This window comes from Stegodyphus dumicola, chromosome 9 (assembly GCF_044657685.1).
Source record: "Stegodyphus dumicola isolate Sdum_Otavi_A_Nest chromosome 9, ASM4465768v1".
NCBI lineage: Eukaryota > Metazoa > Arthropoda > Arachnida > Araneae > Eresidae > Stegodyphus > Stegodyphus dumicola.
Window position 1 is genome coordinate 181,644,445 of NC_140776.1, and position 16,782 is coordinate 181,661,226.

The 16,782-nt window shown below is 31.3% G+C and overlaps 1 protein-coding gene across 3 annotated transcripts in view; it reads left to right on the forward strand.

Moving 5' to 3' along the window:
- Positions 1–11,454: 11,454 nt before the first annotated feature.
- LOC118186203 (uncharacterized) overlaps positions 11,455–16,782 on the forward strand; it is a 40,069-nt gene continuing 34,741 nt past the window's right edge. Inside the window, exon 1 of one of the 3 annotated variants that reach the window (XM_085824430.1) lies at positions 11,455–12,145. The gene's annotated coding sequence lies outside the window, so the exon portion shown is untranslated. Of the gene's footprint in view, positions 12,146–13,180; positions 13,401–16,782 lie in introns of those variants that run through there. The other 2 variants (XM_035356274.2, XM_035356273.2) reach the window with 2 other exon arrangements.

The following is a 16,782-nucleotide window of genomic DNA, read 5'->3' on the forward strand; positions in this document are numbered from 1 at the left end:
CTTAATTTTTTTTCATTAATGGTCCTTAAAAGTACTTAATTTCCGTATGCAGAAATTTGTACGAACTTTGTTATTGCTACCTAAAAGCCTGTTAATGACATTATTTGTGATAATACAAGCTGTGTTTTCAATATCATTTTTAACTATTACATATTTAAATGAAATTTCTGATCCTCTCAATTTAAATTCTCATAGGAGTGGATGCATTTTACAATCTAAAGCAATAACCAGTTTTTGATATTTTGCAAACTGTTTCATTAAACCATTTTTATGTAGGCCATGGTAAGTCATAGTTTTTGTGCTGACAAATATATATGACAGGTTTTTATTGCTGAGCTGAAAATATTTTCTTAATGTTTCCCAGCTTATATATGAAGCATGAAAATTCAGTATAAACATCTTGCTTATTCAGCAAGAAAAAAAAAAAAAAAAAGCATACTGAGAGTTTTAAGCTTTCTATCAGTCATCCTTTTACAATTACATATTTTATGTGCCTGGTGACTAATTTCAAATTTGCATATTCTTGAGGTACGGAATTACAAACAAGTACAGAGGTTTACACGTTTTCATTATGTAAAAGAATACTGCTTTAAGAACTCTTTTAGAGGTATGAAATAAAACAATTAAAAAAGTGTCTTAAAATTCATAATTAGCGATTTAAAGGTAAATTATTAAGTCATTGTTTATAGACCTTGTCTATAAATTTTTTTATTAAGCCTTTATTTGTCGTAAACATATACTCCCAGTCACAAAAGATGCAAATGTTCATGTTTTTGACCTTTTTATCTTTAAAAAATAAGTTTTGTAAAAATTACAAACTCTAATTTTTAGAAGTTCTCCTTGTTTCTATACTTAAATTTAGAAAAATGTTTTTTTATCATTATAAAACATAAAATGCAAAAAGTCTGAATTCCGTACGACAAGAGTTGACCAACATATTTAATTTTAAAATTTGGGACTATTAAGGATTTTACATAGGCAGAAAAACCAAGTTAGCTCTCCTCTTGAGGGTAAAAAATTTACGATAATTTTTTATTTGCTGTGCAGTTTGCAGAATTAGGCACAAGGAAAGGAAGGTATTCTTGGATGTAGTGGCATTCAGCAAGGGTGCCTGTACCCAGTGCGCTATCCCTTCTGAACTAATTTTAATTTTCCCAATTAAATTCATGGACTAACTTAAAAATGGTTAATAATTTTTTTCCATAATTAATTAAAATAGGGATTAGTTAATATTTCCGCATAAAAAATAGTGTGAAGATAAGAGAAAATCACCAGAAAACTGTGTGAGCGAGGCAAGTTGCATAAAACTGGTACTGGTAATAGAGATATAATAAGTACAAACGTTCACAATGTAGATAACATAGAATATAACTTAATTACAATGGCTATTTTTTACAGATAATTCTCTTACTGAGGATAGATAAAGCTTGTTGTTCCTAGCATCTTTGTAGTCAGAATTGTAAATGCTGATGGTAGAATTCATGCTACTTGCGTTGTTTAACACGAAAATTCCTAGCAAGGTGATAAAAATAAGCTCTTATTTGACAAATTTTTAATTCCTCGTGGATTTTACTGTTTCGCACATACCACTGGGCATTCACGATTTGACGTAAGGTACAATTCTGTGCAGTTTGCAGTTTTTTCCTGCTGGTCTTGCATGAATAAGCCCAGACCGGGAAAGCATAACAGAGAATGGGAGGCAAGATGGATTTATAAATGAGTTATTTATTATTAATAGATGGAAGGCTGTTGTGTGCAATTAGGGGGAAGAGTTGAGCTTTACGCGCACAAAACTTTTGGATATAACAGGCAAAAGTCGTTAATCAGGACTCGCCGAGACTTCGGCGATTCCGGATTATAGATCATCAGTTTAAATCTGGTAAGATTGCATGCAGAAATTATAAAATTAAAAATATGAAACCGTAATTTATGAAATAAAGAACAATTATGATATAAAGGGTATTAAAATTTGCGAAAAAAAGCTTAATATTTATTTGTTTACTTTATTAAACATTTCTTTTAATGTAAGTTGTTTAAGTTGCTGCAATTTTTATGTGATAATACATTCTCTTTAATTCTATAAACAGACATAATTTCTTGTTCAGTTACAAAGTTCCGCTGTTCAAGTCTTATAATTGCTGTGTCGAGAATACCGACTAATTTGTCAATCGAAATTTTTTCGTTTTCGAAGAAAGTGACCGCTATCGGAAGCGAATTATAATGACGAGGAATTTGATTTAAATCATATGAAAGACGGAGTACATCCAGATGAAATACTACATTTAGTAAGGAATTATAAGCCAAATAAAATAAAAACATCTGCCCTGAAGATAAGGATAGTGCTGACAGATCAACTTCCATTTCATTGCGCGCCGCGACGTTCCCCGCCCCCCCCCCCACACGCAAAGCAGCGTGAAATTGATAAACAGATTTCAGAATGGTTAGAAAAACAAAGGATATGCCTTTATCCATTCTTTGCAGCAATTCCACTTTTTGTTTAATGGACTTCGAAACATACTTTCACTTTGTAAATCATTTACATATTAGTAAATATATATCAGAAATTATATTTGACATAATCGAAAGTTCAACCTTACTTTTATAAAATTGCTCTAACTAAAAAATAATAAGCCGGATCCAATTCGAAGATTAAGGAACAATGCAATCTGCAACATTAACTGAATTAGATAATTTTAGCTTAGCTTATACCGTCCGTTATGCATTAAACGCGCATTCGTAAACATATTTTGCGCACACACATATTCGCAGCCATAGAGGTCTTACGCGCATGCGTTAACGCGACGCATGCGCAAAAAGTTTGTAGCCTTGAGGTCCGGATTATAGATCATTCCGGATTATGGGTATCCGAATTAACTACTTTTGACTGTACATGTAGTGTGTAGGGTCTATGTGAGCGTTTTATTGAAGATCGTTTCAAGACAAGGGACTTGTGTAGCCTAGGGCAGAGTTGATCTATAAAATTTCAGGTTGTCAGTGATTTTTTTTCTCTTTGTGAATAATATAGCTATATTTAGCGTTTGGATATAAGATTGTAACCGTTGTATTATTATTTTTTTTACTGGGCTAATAGTAATTTATGCAAAGATCGCTGTCTCATCAGCGTCCAGGAGAGGAAGAGATGTCCGTGTAATGCCTTTTTTATGGAAACGGCTCGTATTCACCTTTCACATGGCCAAGAAAATACCCATGCAGCCAGCCCTTTCACCGGGACTCAAATCGCGTACCGAACTGTGAGTTTCTTAAACTGTGAGTCGCAACCCACAAGAGGGTCGCGGGATTTGCAGCAGGGGGTCACCAAAAATTTTAGCAGTTTTGATATTTCTTTAACTTATTATAAAAATTTTACCATTACGAAATATTTTTACATAATATGAAAATGGATAAACATAAGACAATACAGACAAAGAAAAATCAAAAACGTTTCGACGCATTCTTTTATAACATAAACGATTATTTTCCTTGCTTTGATTGTGACGCTGTCTTTTTGTCTGTTACTTATTTAAAATTTTTGCATTGTTATATGTCTTTAAATTAGAAATTGAAGTTAATGACCTAAAACTGCAATAGTGTATTGCAGTGAACAAAACTGACAGTTTCACTCACGCATGTGTCGGATTTGCGCAATGCTTATGGGGGTCTCACAAAATTTTTGAAAATATTATGGGGTCCTGGGATCGCGAAAAAAATCTGTGATAAAAAGAGGTCGCTACTGAAAAAGTTTAAGAAACCCCGCTTTAAATCAAGCATCAAAAACCATTTACTTTCAGAAAGAGTGTCCACAATGTCTTCAATTTTAGGAAGATGATGGATGCCTTTCTTCGTAACTTCGTTCAACAGGTGATAGTCAACGCATAATCTAGTAGTTGAATGACCTTTCTTTTTTTTTTTCAAATGGGATGATGGGAGAGGCTCATGGACTTGCTGAAGACTCGATAACATAGATTTTTTTAGTATTATTTTTTCCTACCTTCTCCTTTCGCACCCCGTCCTGTTTACCAAGTATGGAAAGTAATTCCTATTAAAAATTTGTAGCATCAATTTGGCACCCCCTGGATGTGGTCTCTTGCCTGGGTGTTTTTGCGTAAATGTCATTAAACTATACAAATCGCTATTATCCATCACATAATGAATGTTTCTTTTAAGCGGTAGTGTCAAGTATCAAAGCACTCTCAAAGGAACTTCTGGATACCCCATCTGGAAACCAAAGCCTGAGAGCATTGCTTCACTCGAAATGCGGGGTTGGCCCCTCCTTTCATTCTTACCTCCATATACAACACTGCGGGAGACTGTTATTTAACTCTATTGGTCCGAAAGAGGAGTAACATTACTGTGCCTCAGTTTATGACAGATCATTTAGTGACAAGAAGAACAAGAATCTCAGCTGCTACTGTGTGCAGACGCCTGCACAAAACAGGTCTGTATGCAAGACGACCAGTTGTTTGTGCCCTCTTGACCCAAGGACACAGAGGTGCCCGTTTATGACTGGTCCAGGAGACGTATACTAAGAGAACACGTCTTCTGGATCAGTAAACAATGGGCGTCTGTTCCCTTCACAGACGAGTCCAAGTTCACACTAAAGAGCGATTCAGGTTGTCAGCTGATCTGGAGGGAACAACGCACCAGATAAAACCAATCCTACATTGTAGAAAGATACAGCTACATTGTAGAAAGACACAGAGGCGGTGGAATAATGGTTTGGGTTGGGATCTTTCTTGGTGGTCATACTAACCTGCATGTGTTCCATAGCGGAATTTTGACCGGTGGGAGATATCCTGATGAGATCCCTGATCAATATGTCCGCCCGTCTGCTATTTGCCCGCCAGTATGCCTCTGCTATTGGTCCTGCATTTCTTCGGATCAAGCGTCAGTACATTGCGTTCAGGTACCCGCGCGTGAAGCGCTACCCTAGATTAACATACTATTCGATTTTCGAGCACATAAAGTTCCTAATTTGGAGTAGGTACGAATACATGCATGAAGTGAAGTTCATGGTGATAATCCTGTGTGATCCTAAGAGACTGAGCCACGACAGTGGTTAACACGCCCCATCGGGCAAGGGCAAGTGCATGAGTAGAAAAAGAAAATGAAAAAGAAAGCATTTCTTCTGATAGACGGCAATGCGTGACCCAAGGAGGTTAGAATAGGCCTTGTTCTAACCTCCTTGGCGCGACCACACCGATCTCGGGTTGTTGAAGAATATCTTGAGGGTCACGGATTGGAGCAAATGGAACGGCCAGCGCAATCCCCAGACCTGAATCCGATACAGCATCTTTGGGACTACTTTGGGAGACAGGTTGTTGCTTTGAGTCCTCCTCCAAGGTCGTTAGATGAGCTTGAACAAGAATTACTTCGTGCCTGGTCGTTGCTTCCCAGTTCACGGATCGACAATTGAATTTACAGCATGAATGTTACTGCCGCCAACTGCAGCTAGGAATGGACACATTCCTTATTAGAACCCATCTTTATAATGTTACGACCCCATTTTTTCTCAAAAAACTGTGATATACTGTTTTTCCAAGGCTGGATTTCTCTGCAAAGCGTCAGAGTGCAACCTTTCGTTGTAACTCATGTTTGTGTTGAGCTTTAGAAAATATTCTATGCCACATTCATTAAATAACTATTTAGTGAACATATATTCTAAATTTCTGTTTTCAATGTTGCTTCATTCTCAAAAGACGCAAAAAGCATGCTGTTCCTTAACTTCTGGAGGGCAGTGTATTTTGATTGCTCATAGAAACGGGCGGCTAAAACCCGCCGGGAACTGAAGAAATTCAACCAATCAGAATAAGCCACCGTCGGAGACTGCTTTTGGCCGCCAATTTTTATGCCAATAATTGAAGAGTTTGTTATGGATTCATTTCCTCCTCATATTCCATTTTTCGTATCTTTTGATGATATGTTTTTTGTTTAGATTTGTACTTTTATTTTTATAAAAGGCAACGGAGTGGAAAATTCTGTGGATTCTCATGTGAAATGTGTAATAAAATTTATAGCGAAAACAGTGTGTTAGTGAATCATCTGTGTCTTTTTTAAGGTGGTATATCGCAAAAATTATTTGCCGTATAGAACTTTCCGCTTCATTTTTAGCGCTGAAAATTACAGACAGCATTTTTTTTTTATCAATACACATAAAAAAGGCTTTCTCAGGTTTTTCGTGCGCAAAAGATATGTTGGGTTTTTTTTTTTTTTTTTTCCTTTTAATACTGGGTACTAAGTTTAGCTCACAAAGCCACAAGCTTATACTTTTTTTTTTCAGAAAGTTTCGAAATACTAACAAATTATAATGTGAACGTTTTCTAAAATTTATTGCATTTTTGTGTGATGTTTGTTTTTCAAGAAATTTAACACATTAGATTGTATAAATTGGTAGTAAAATTCTCAAATATACTGTATTTTTGAAAAGCTTAATATATAATTTTTAAATTCTTTTATTTATCTAATAAAATTTGGAATTCTCTCCCAATTTCAACACTAAATAATATATTCGGAAAGTCTTCCAATTTGTATATGTAAATCTCAGTTCAATTCAAGTATTTGATTCCGCAATAGTATTTTCTCACAGAAGATTAGTTGCAATACTTTTACAGACATTACGTGTGTGAAGGATTAATTCACATAACAAATAGATTTTTAGAAAAAATGTCAGTAGCATAACATGAGGAATGTAAAATGTGAAGATTTTCTTTATAATGTATTATACATATGCAGTTTATAATCATTTGAAAAAGAGGCCCATGAGTGGTAAGACTGTTGAATACTGATAGTTAGGTTTATAAAATATGCTTTTGGACACATTTTGCACAGCTTATCTGGTCTGACGATTTCCGTAAAATATTAAATGAAAAATGTAGTATTTGTACCCAATACTACATTTTTCATTAAGATTACTGTGGCTGTGGAGACTGACATACCAGTAAAACTGTTATATGGTGTTGTAGATATTACACAAATAAATCAGCTAGATTATCAAGCAGTATGAGGGTAGGTATCATATAACCAAACATTTATAGGTATGAGTTTTAAAGTTATAGACTGATAATATGATTAGAAATTATATTTCTGTCATACTTATGAATCTTCTGTGCAACATACTTATTTTGCATAAATCTACTTTCAAAATACTCTTATTTTGATACAACCCATAGTTTAAAAAATTAATATTGCTGACATTCAAGAGCAGATAAAAGTATGTCAAACTTAACTGACAAAAACATGTAAAATTAAAGTAAGGCAAAAACAGCAGCTTAACATAAAATCTTGTATCAATTTTAAGAGTTAACTGGCGTAGGTCCCGCTTCTTCAGTAAAAAATAAAAAAGGAGTTTAAGATTTTTATTCCTGGGTTTTTAAGTGAATATATGAGATAGCCCTCGAAAATTAATAAGAATTATTCAAACTCTACTTCAGTCTAAGCTTTTTTGATTTATTTTAACATTTAAATTGATGACCTGTCAGAATTTTATATTTTGTGACAGCTTTATGTTTTTGAGAATATGCTTGCAGGTGGATTTGTTCAAACAGCATTCCAAGTTCTTTGATTACATATTTGCAATGATTTTGCATGAAAAATCTACAAACTAAATTCGTCAAAAGCTTTAGAAAGTGAAAACTAATACCCTCAAACCAGTTTGTTCCTTCTGTGTGAGGAAATCAGCTTTTTCATTACCATCAGTTATATAATGGGAACCTGCTTGAAAATTACTCTAGTTGAAAGTGTCTTGAAGTTTCTCAAGATGACTTCAAATATAGCTCTCATATAAGTAAAATCTCTTTAGTCTATTCTTAGTACTAGTAGTAATATTAGGTTATTGTAACATTAAAAATGAGGTACAAAAAAAGTACATTATGATACCTTCAGTGGTAGTTTGCATGTGTCCTTTGTTAAATTTATCTCGAAATTGCAAACCATGTATTCTTTCTGATTGCTTATTATTTATCCCAGGAAAAATACGTCTTACACATTGTAACCATACTTTAACAAACATTAAATTTTGCATTAAAGCATGAAATAAAAATTTATTATTTTGGCGTTTTCATTGAGATGGCTTTAGCATGGAAACTGCATAATGAAATTCTTAATTGTGTAAAGGAAGCTTATAGGATTGCTTATAGGTGAAGTTAAACAGGCTTTAAGCTTGATGAATAGTATTTCCACAGTAAGATACTTAACATTCGCAATAAATTTTAAATTTAAAGACAATTGTAAATGGGGAAACATTTAGCAGAATGTAAAAACTTTTTGAAAAATCTCAGCTTCGTTCTTAAAACTTTTCGACTGATCAACTGAGGTGAGAGAACAAAATAGCGTGTGGCAATTTCTGGCATAAATTTTGCATGTCATGAAATTTATTCGATATTTTCGATAATTTCTACAATATTCTTTATTTCAGTTTTTTTTTTTCATGCACAGTTATTTGTTTTCTGTGTTTGTAAAAATTAAAACATTTAATTATAATTTGGTATTTTGTTTTATGGAATAAAGCGTGAGCTCTTTGTTAATATTTTAGTAGCTAATATTTAATCAAAATTTTATTTAGGTTGATAAATTACAATTTAATATATATTGTCAAAAACATCAGATTATGTTGCATAATATGAATATTTTTATAAATTCTTAAAATCTGTAAATTTTAAGTTTTTTAGTACTGCATTCAAATATATTTTTTGCACATGGATCATATGCATAATTACAAAATATAACTTGAAGTTGGAATATTTCAATTGTTTGTTTTCTATATACAAATGCATTGTTTTTATCCATTTAACATTTCATCAGTAATTTCTTAACACATTAAATATTGCATTGGTCCCTAGGAAACCAATATTAAACCAAGCAAAATAGACTTGCTGTTTAATATATTAGATATTGTGAAAACATAACATTAGTTTAAACCATTGTAAAACAATAAATGAATGTTAATTATGTAATTAAATGCACATAAGCCATTTTTGACTGTTATATAACAATGGTATAATAAATTGAATGATGTTAAGCTATTAAATTTGCTTGGAAAATAACAATTATAAACAGAGTCTTTTTATATAGTTATTCTGCTACTAGGCATAATTATTAAAAATGAAAAAAAAAGTGCAGTTTCTAAATCAGTTTTGATATGAAGAAAAAACAATGATGATACATCATGTAATGGTAACTTCATCCGAAGATTCTACAGCAGAGTAAACTGAGAAACCTTCTATAAAATGAACATAAAATTCTTACAAGTAAAATTATTATCATCTTTCATGATTAGTATTCATTCACAGTCGAGTGGATAAGACTAAGGTGCACTGGTAGTTTAAACGCTGGTAGACAGGCTAGCTTTTTAGGATATTTCTTGTGTGTCACATGAAACAGAAGTCATTTTCTTGTAATATACTTCATGAAAGTCTTCTTCGCTCAAGAAGATACTGTTTTCATGATTTGCAAAAATCACTTACGCAAATAAGAAAACATTCTCATTTTCTACCATCGGTATAGAACTCGGGGGGGGGGGGGATTGTACGATCTCTTATCAACAGAAATATTTTTATGCATGTTGTGGTTTAAGAGAACAAAAAAATTTATTTATCAAAAAACAACAAATTTAGTTTTTCTTATTTACACATTTATACTGAAAAACTACATAATTATGAAAATTCACCACATTTCCACCATCAGAAATGATAGCAAATTATAGGCACATAGACAATAGATGTGTAGGCTATAGTATAAAATTTCTTGCTGCTTACAAAAAAAAAATTAGAGTCATCCAATGGTGGTAGGTTTTATTGGAATATTTTATTTATACAGAAAAAGAAAATGCATGGGATTTCAAGAAAATTTGTTTAGAATTTATGCTAGGGATTACTATATGACATCCGAAATCATAACCATTTACAGCAATCATAAGTAAATGAAATTAAAATTGCAGATTAAATATTCTGTGATTTCCAAATATGTATAATTACAAACTCTGAAGACTACTTAAGGTGATAAATTAAGGCATATTATTCAGAAAAGTCCTGACAATAAAAGAAAATAATGTACATACCAACACATATAGTGTAAAATTATCCACGGATTTATCATGAATAAAACTTACTTGAATGTGCTAATGCTGCATTTTTGCAAGACATAAAAAATTACATCTTTATATAACACAATGAAATGAAACAGAATTTTTTAGATACAGAATAATGCATAATCTATTATTTTTTTTCTTTTGGGAATTACTGGGTCAGCTGAAATTTTATGAGCTATTCCACACCCTTTCAATATGTAGATTGTCTGAATAATCACTCCATTTTATATATTTCAGTAGGCGTTAATATAGTTTTTCTTACAGAAAAATACACAAAAGAGAGATTTCTAAGATCAGGTTGTTTAAAAAAAAACATATTCTTAAAATATTTTCTTTATCGAATTTTATGTACATACAATACATGAAATAATAAGAAACCTAAATATCACCAAACATTTTCAAATACACAAAGAGCCAAGAAATTTTACAATACAGTAATGTTTATCAATTATTACTTTATTTAAAAGGGTATTAGAAAATCGAAAAGTTATTCGGTATCGGGATAGCAAGTTGAGTAGAATTAACAGTTGTATTTGTTTTAGAAATTGAAATTTAAATTAATCCCAATAAAGGCACAGCTTTAGTATTAGTCCTTTTTGGCGAGAAATTTGTTTGGCGACATTTTGGAGCGATAAATGAAAAATTATGATAACCTTGGTAACCCTAAATACTGAGCTTCAAACATGCCGCCATTTCTGTCCACGTAACTTAAACGAATTTGATAGGTATCAGAGCTTTGATGGCAGGAGGGATAAATTGTGTGTTTTTCTTAAAGTTACTTTTGTTTTAGGAAAGCACAACATTTAAAATATTTTTTAAAAAGCCAAATTTTTGATAGTTAAAACTGGTGCTTTTAATATTACATCACATGAGTCTTGGCATTTTTTCATATGTCAACTCTGCATATTATTATAAACACCACCCCCCTCCAAGGGAAACTCCTCTTGGTGTTTCCTTTGCTAAGGAGATCAAAATTACCATGGTCTAAAAATACTTATTTACCTCATATTAGAACTATAGGGATGTGTAATTGCATGAATTCATAGGTTCAAATCAGGACCAAAATCAGGTTTCATTATTGCTTTTATAACATTTTCATAATTTTTCTGACTATAAAAAATATAATGTTGCTTAGATTATGGAATATATTGCTTATAATTTAGAGTTCTCAAATTTTGTAAATCTTACAACCTAACAGACTTTTATTCTATTATACAGTTTAGATGTACAGAACAGAAGGCACACTTTGTGCTTATGACTCAGTCAACCACTTGTGACAAGATAACTTATGATAACAATTAAGTTCAAATGTAAAATTTAAATTCAAATAAATTTGTAGCCCAAAGGCTGCATAAATCAATTTAATGCAAAGTTGGTTAAAAACTTAACTGGCATGGAATTCAACTATCAGCAATTATAATGCAAGGCTGAAGACTACAAATCTTTTCTTATCTAGCAACCTATTAATGTGGCCTCAAAAGGCAAAACACGGTTTGTTTTACAAAATAAAAACTTCATTTGGATTCTGGTGAGAAAACGGATGGAGGAAATTGACAGTAAAGATCCCAAGCATAAAATAACTCTGGTTACAAAATAAAGGAACGTTACAATATACTTTGTTCCCTGATTAATTACTCAGTACATGAAATAGTGTAATGCATTTTTGTTTGCATCACATACAAATTATTTAGTTTATTTAAGTGCTTTCCAAAACTGACAGGATTTTGCAAACATATTGACCATATTTTTCGACCTATAGATGCAACACTTCTTCTCTTCAGAAGTAAGATTTAGAATTAAGAAATAAGAAAATAAGAGAGAATTATGAATAGAAAATAAATACATATGCTGGCTAGCAGAAGAAGGATGCCTTCATAAAGTACTTTTTAAGAGAAACTGGCTCAGATTCACATTACATCTACGGAAAACTACTAAAACTCCCATATAGCCAGCTTGAACTACCACTGTTCAGTGGCTATCACTCCACCACTAGTGGATTCCAATGACTGTTCGAATTTTTCACAGAAATCATCATTTACGATGATTGTTGTATTATTACCATTGGTACAAAATTTACTCATTATGATAATTTAATTTTAGCTTTTAAATTATAATCATAAATTACTTGTAATAAATTGAGGGATTAAAAAATACACACTTCTTAATATTTTTACCATTTACAATATTTAATCATAAAAAATATTTCTAACACTGGTACAAAACTTGCCCATTATAACTGAATTTGATTTCCTTCACTTTGAAATATTTTTTTATTTTCTTTTAATAACAGAATCTAAGAAACTAAAGTAACATATACTAGTTTGAAATGCATTTATTAACCTTTTGTAAATTTCATTATTCATTAACATAAAATTAACCTTTTGTAAATTTAAAATATTAGCTAAGTACTAATATAATAAAATATAAATATGAACTAACTACTTAAAATATTAATGTTTAATACATTATATTTTGTAATTAAAAATATTAACATTTTGTAAATTTCATTACTCATAACATAATAATTGTCATAAATTCATTTACAGTAGTGTTTCAAGAATTTATCATAGAAGTACTAGAAATACTGAAAATTAGAGAAAGACTGTTTATTCTGATTAAGAGCTTATTTTTTAGGATTGTTATTTAGTCTAGATCGGGTTTTGTTGACAATCCGCCATTTTTTTCCGATCTTCAAAACCGGGTATACATTGGCGACCGAAGTTTGTCGCCAAATAAAAAAATCGCCAAAAGGACCAATACTAAAGCTGTTCCCCAATAAATATTGTACATTACTTATCGCCTCTACAGTAAATTAAATATTAAATCACATCAGCTTCCTCAAAATAATAAGCGAAACAAATGATCTATCTACTAGTTACTACCAAAGAAGAACGAACAAGTTACCATAACATTAACAAGCACTTTCTGGTATACCAGTTTTGCACTAAAATTGCGTTTGGCGAAAGAGAAATGATGCCAAAAGTTCCTGGCGCAACGGTCCTCTCTGATTGGTTAAATTTCTTCAGTTCCCAGCGGATTTTAGCCGCCCGTCTCATAGAAACAGTTCATATTGCGCATGCGCGCTTTTCTGGCCGTAGTCGTTTGCTGATTTTAAATACATCGTGGCGCTGTACGTTCTTTGGCGCTACATCTAAAATTGTGAATTTAGATTTAAGTCAAAGAATATGTATTGTATGTCAAAGAATAAGAATTGTATAGGCTTTCTTTGTTTAAGTGTCAAAGCGGGTCTTGAATTTTCCTGATTAGGTGTTTACTAACTTTTTATGTGATACGTAAATTTCAAGACCTTTAAATTAAGGTATGCTTGCGCAACGAATATTTAGATAGTTGTCTAAATTATAAACTGAAGAAATTCACGTATTGAAAATGTGAAATTGTATTTGTGTCATAAATTTATTTGTAAACTTAACTTATGCTGTAAGCTTTCTATTGCTGATAACGTATGAATATATTACTCTCAAATTTTATTTAATGTTGGAACTTTTTCTTAAGTAGGTTTTATATAAAGCAATATGATAATTTTTTTAAAATTTGTAAATGTCATGCATTTCAGTTTTTCCAATGAAGCAAAATTGTCTTTAAAACTGAATACATTGAAAAAAAAAAAACAGAGAGTTAAATTACTGGGTTTCATTCACAAATTATTTTTAAGTATTCAGTTGAGAAATTAAATTTGTGCTAATAAATTTAATTTCATTAATTAAAATCGTATACTTGCTATTACAGAAGTGTTTCAAATGATAAAAATATTCATACTTTGGCAGTGTCAAATTTAAAAAAATTAATTTTCAGCAAATGGTGAAATCTAACTTGCTTGGTTCCTATACTTATATTTGGGAAAATTTTATACTTATTATGAAAAAATAAAATTTTAAAAGTTTGATTCTGGTACAACAAATATTGACTGGGATTTATAATTTCAAAATTTGTAATTTTTGATGTCATTTTGAACTTGCCTTGAGGATTGGTTAAGTTAGAATAATTCGGGAAAATAAACTTAAATGAAGTGCAGCAAAAAATGTGTGTAGTTTAATACGTCATACAAGGAAGTCATATGGTATCCACGTCAGACTTTTCATAATTGGGGGAATAAAATTAAATGACCTGCATACACATAAAAATGTTTGGTTGGATCCTAGCAGAGCCCACACCCTTGGCGCTTCCACTTATATGGTGCATATCAATGTGTACATGAACAAAGTCAAGGGAGTGTGCAATGCCAAGTTTGTGCAATTTTGAGATGTTTTTTTAAGTGAAAATAGGCTGATGTGTACATGGATACCGAGTTTGTGCAATTTTTTTACTTGTTATTTTCAAGTTGGCGGTTTTGAGAAACGAGTGAAGCAGTGGGTGATTCTGCACTTTCCCAGTTTGTTGGCAAGGGTGTGGGCTCTCCTAGGATTTTAACAAATGTTTGATAAATTATGCCATAATGTAATAAAGTGACATTGAATTGAAGTAATAAAGAGAACTGAATACATTGAAACATGTCTGAATGCTTCAATGTATTCAATGTTCAACTTAAAAGTATTTAAGAAGACAGGAAGTGAAAGTAATAAAGAGAATGATTATGCCATTCCACTAAGTAATAATGTGGAAAAGTTTCCAAGTGTGGGAAAATCATTCATTTTATATTTAAAATTGCAAAGGTTTTAGATTATAATAAAATTAAAAAAATTATACTGATAATATTCAATTATTATTTTGAGCATGTCAGTTTATGTCACTTATGTGTATATCATTTTAAAGCTAACACTTCAAATTAATTGGAATCTTTGTATGCCAAATATAATGTAAAACTGACTCTATTGTATTATTGAATATTAGCTACATTTTCCCTAGATAGTTTAAATTTGAATTTAATACTTAATTGTAACAGCAAGGCTTTATAAGAGATTTTATTGAATAAATAATCTGTAGAATTAAAATTCAGTCACTTTTTAAGGTCATTTGCATAATAAATCACATTTTATTTCAATAATATAATAATTACACTGTAATAACTTTTCTAGCTGAAGATTTAGCATCATCTGATAACCTATTGCACTTGACATTCATCCTTTTCAGAGTATTTTTAATTAATTCTTAAGTACTAATTTTTTGTGATGTAATATTTTATTTATTATTTTAGATGAATTTAAATTACTCAGAAAATATGCTCTTTTATTTAAAATATAATTTTGTATTTTGAAGAGCCAAGCAAACATCGTTTTAATTATTGAAAAAAGTTCAGAAATTCTTCAATAAATTTCTTTTAGAGTTGAGGTTCATAATCTAGGTGTATGCTTTGTTTCTCACATCATGTTCTACTTATCAAAATTTCAGTCCTAAATTAATCACTAAGCATTCGCCTCTTTTTTGCAAAACTTTTAATTTTATATAATATCATACTGTACAAAGCAAAAAGTATTTAAAAACACATTTTACTTTGCATGATATGATAAAATTCATTCAGTAGTGCATTTTCTCACTGACAAGAATATCCAATGGTGAGTATAAAAGTTCTAATATAGACTCTCACTTACAGTTAAATATTTAACATTAAAAAAAAAAAAAAAAAAAAGTACAAATAATTTAGCATTAAAAATGTTTTAAAAAACACACTATGCCAATTAAATGAGTAAATTTAATTATGTGGTGCAATTAATGCCAGAAGCGGTTAGAGTAGACTGAAGGGTACCCCTTGTATCATCCTGAAGTTGTTGTTTCATTTATCGCCAAGTCAAGGGAGTATGCAGTGCCAAGTTTGTACAATTCTCTGATTTTTTTTAAAGTGAAAATAGGTCGATGTGTACATGTATAAAGTCAAGGGAATGCAAATGCCTAGTTTGTGCAATTCTGTGATTTTTTTTTTTTTAAATAGGACAATGTGTACATGGATACCGAGTTTGTGCAATTGTTTGACTTGTTTTTTGTCTTTGTGGCTACACAAAGCCAAAACAACAAGTCAAAGAACTCCACAAACTTGGTATCCATATACTGCCAATTTTTGCCAAGGGGTACCTGTAAATATACTTTAGCCTAGAAGCTACCACATATTATTTTCTTCTTCTTCCGCATCAGTATATCTCCTAAAAGATTTTAGTGCTGTGCAATGATTTTTTGAAAAAATATTGTCTTGAAAGTTTCCTTTGAAAAAATATTGTCTTGAAAGTTTCCCATTTAAGGAGCTAAGATCCTGTTTGTTGAATTGAAAACTCTTTCATCTCCAGCACATTACTATAAATCTTAATTCTGTGGAATAAAATTTAAGTTTCTGATTTTTAGGAAGACTAACGTAAGTTAACAAATGATTGATATATTGGACATGATGTGTTTTTCTTAAAATAAGTAAGCAAGCAAACAAAAGGAACAAACGATTCTTGAGGATAAATAAGGGTTCATATAAACCCTTAAGCTTACCCCTGGGGATATTAGTGTTTGTTTTATCGTTCTAGATTATGCAAGCATGGATGGGAATACAGTCAAAAGTCGTTAATTCGGACACCCATAATCCGGACCTCAAAGCTACAAACTTTCTGCGCATGTGTAGCGTTGATGCATGCGCAGAAGACCTTTACGTCTGCAAATATGTGTGTGCGCAAAATACGTTTATAAATGCGCGTTTAATGTATAACGGACGGTATAAGCTAAGCTAAAATTATCTAATTCAGTTAAAGTTGCAGATTGCGTTGTTCCTT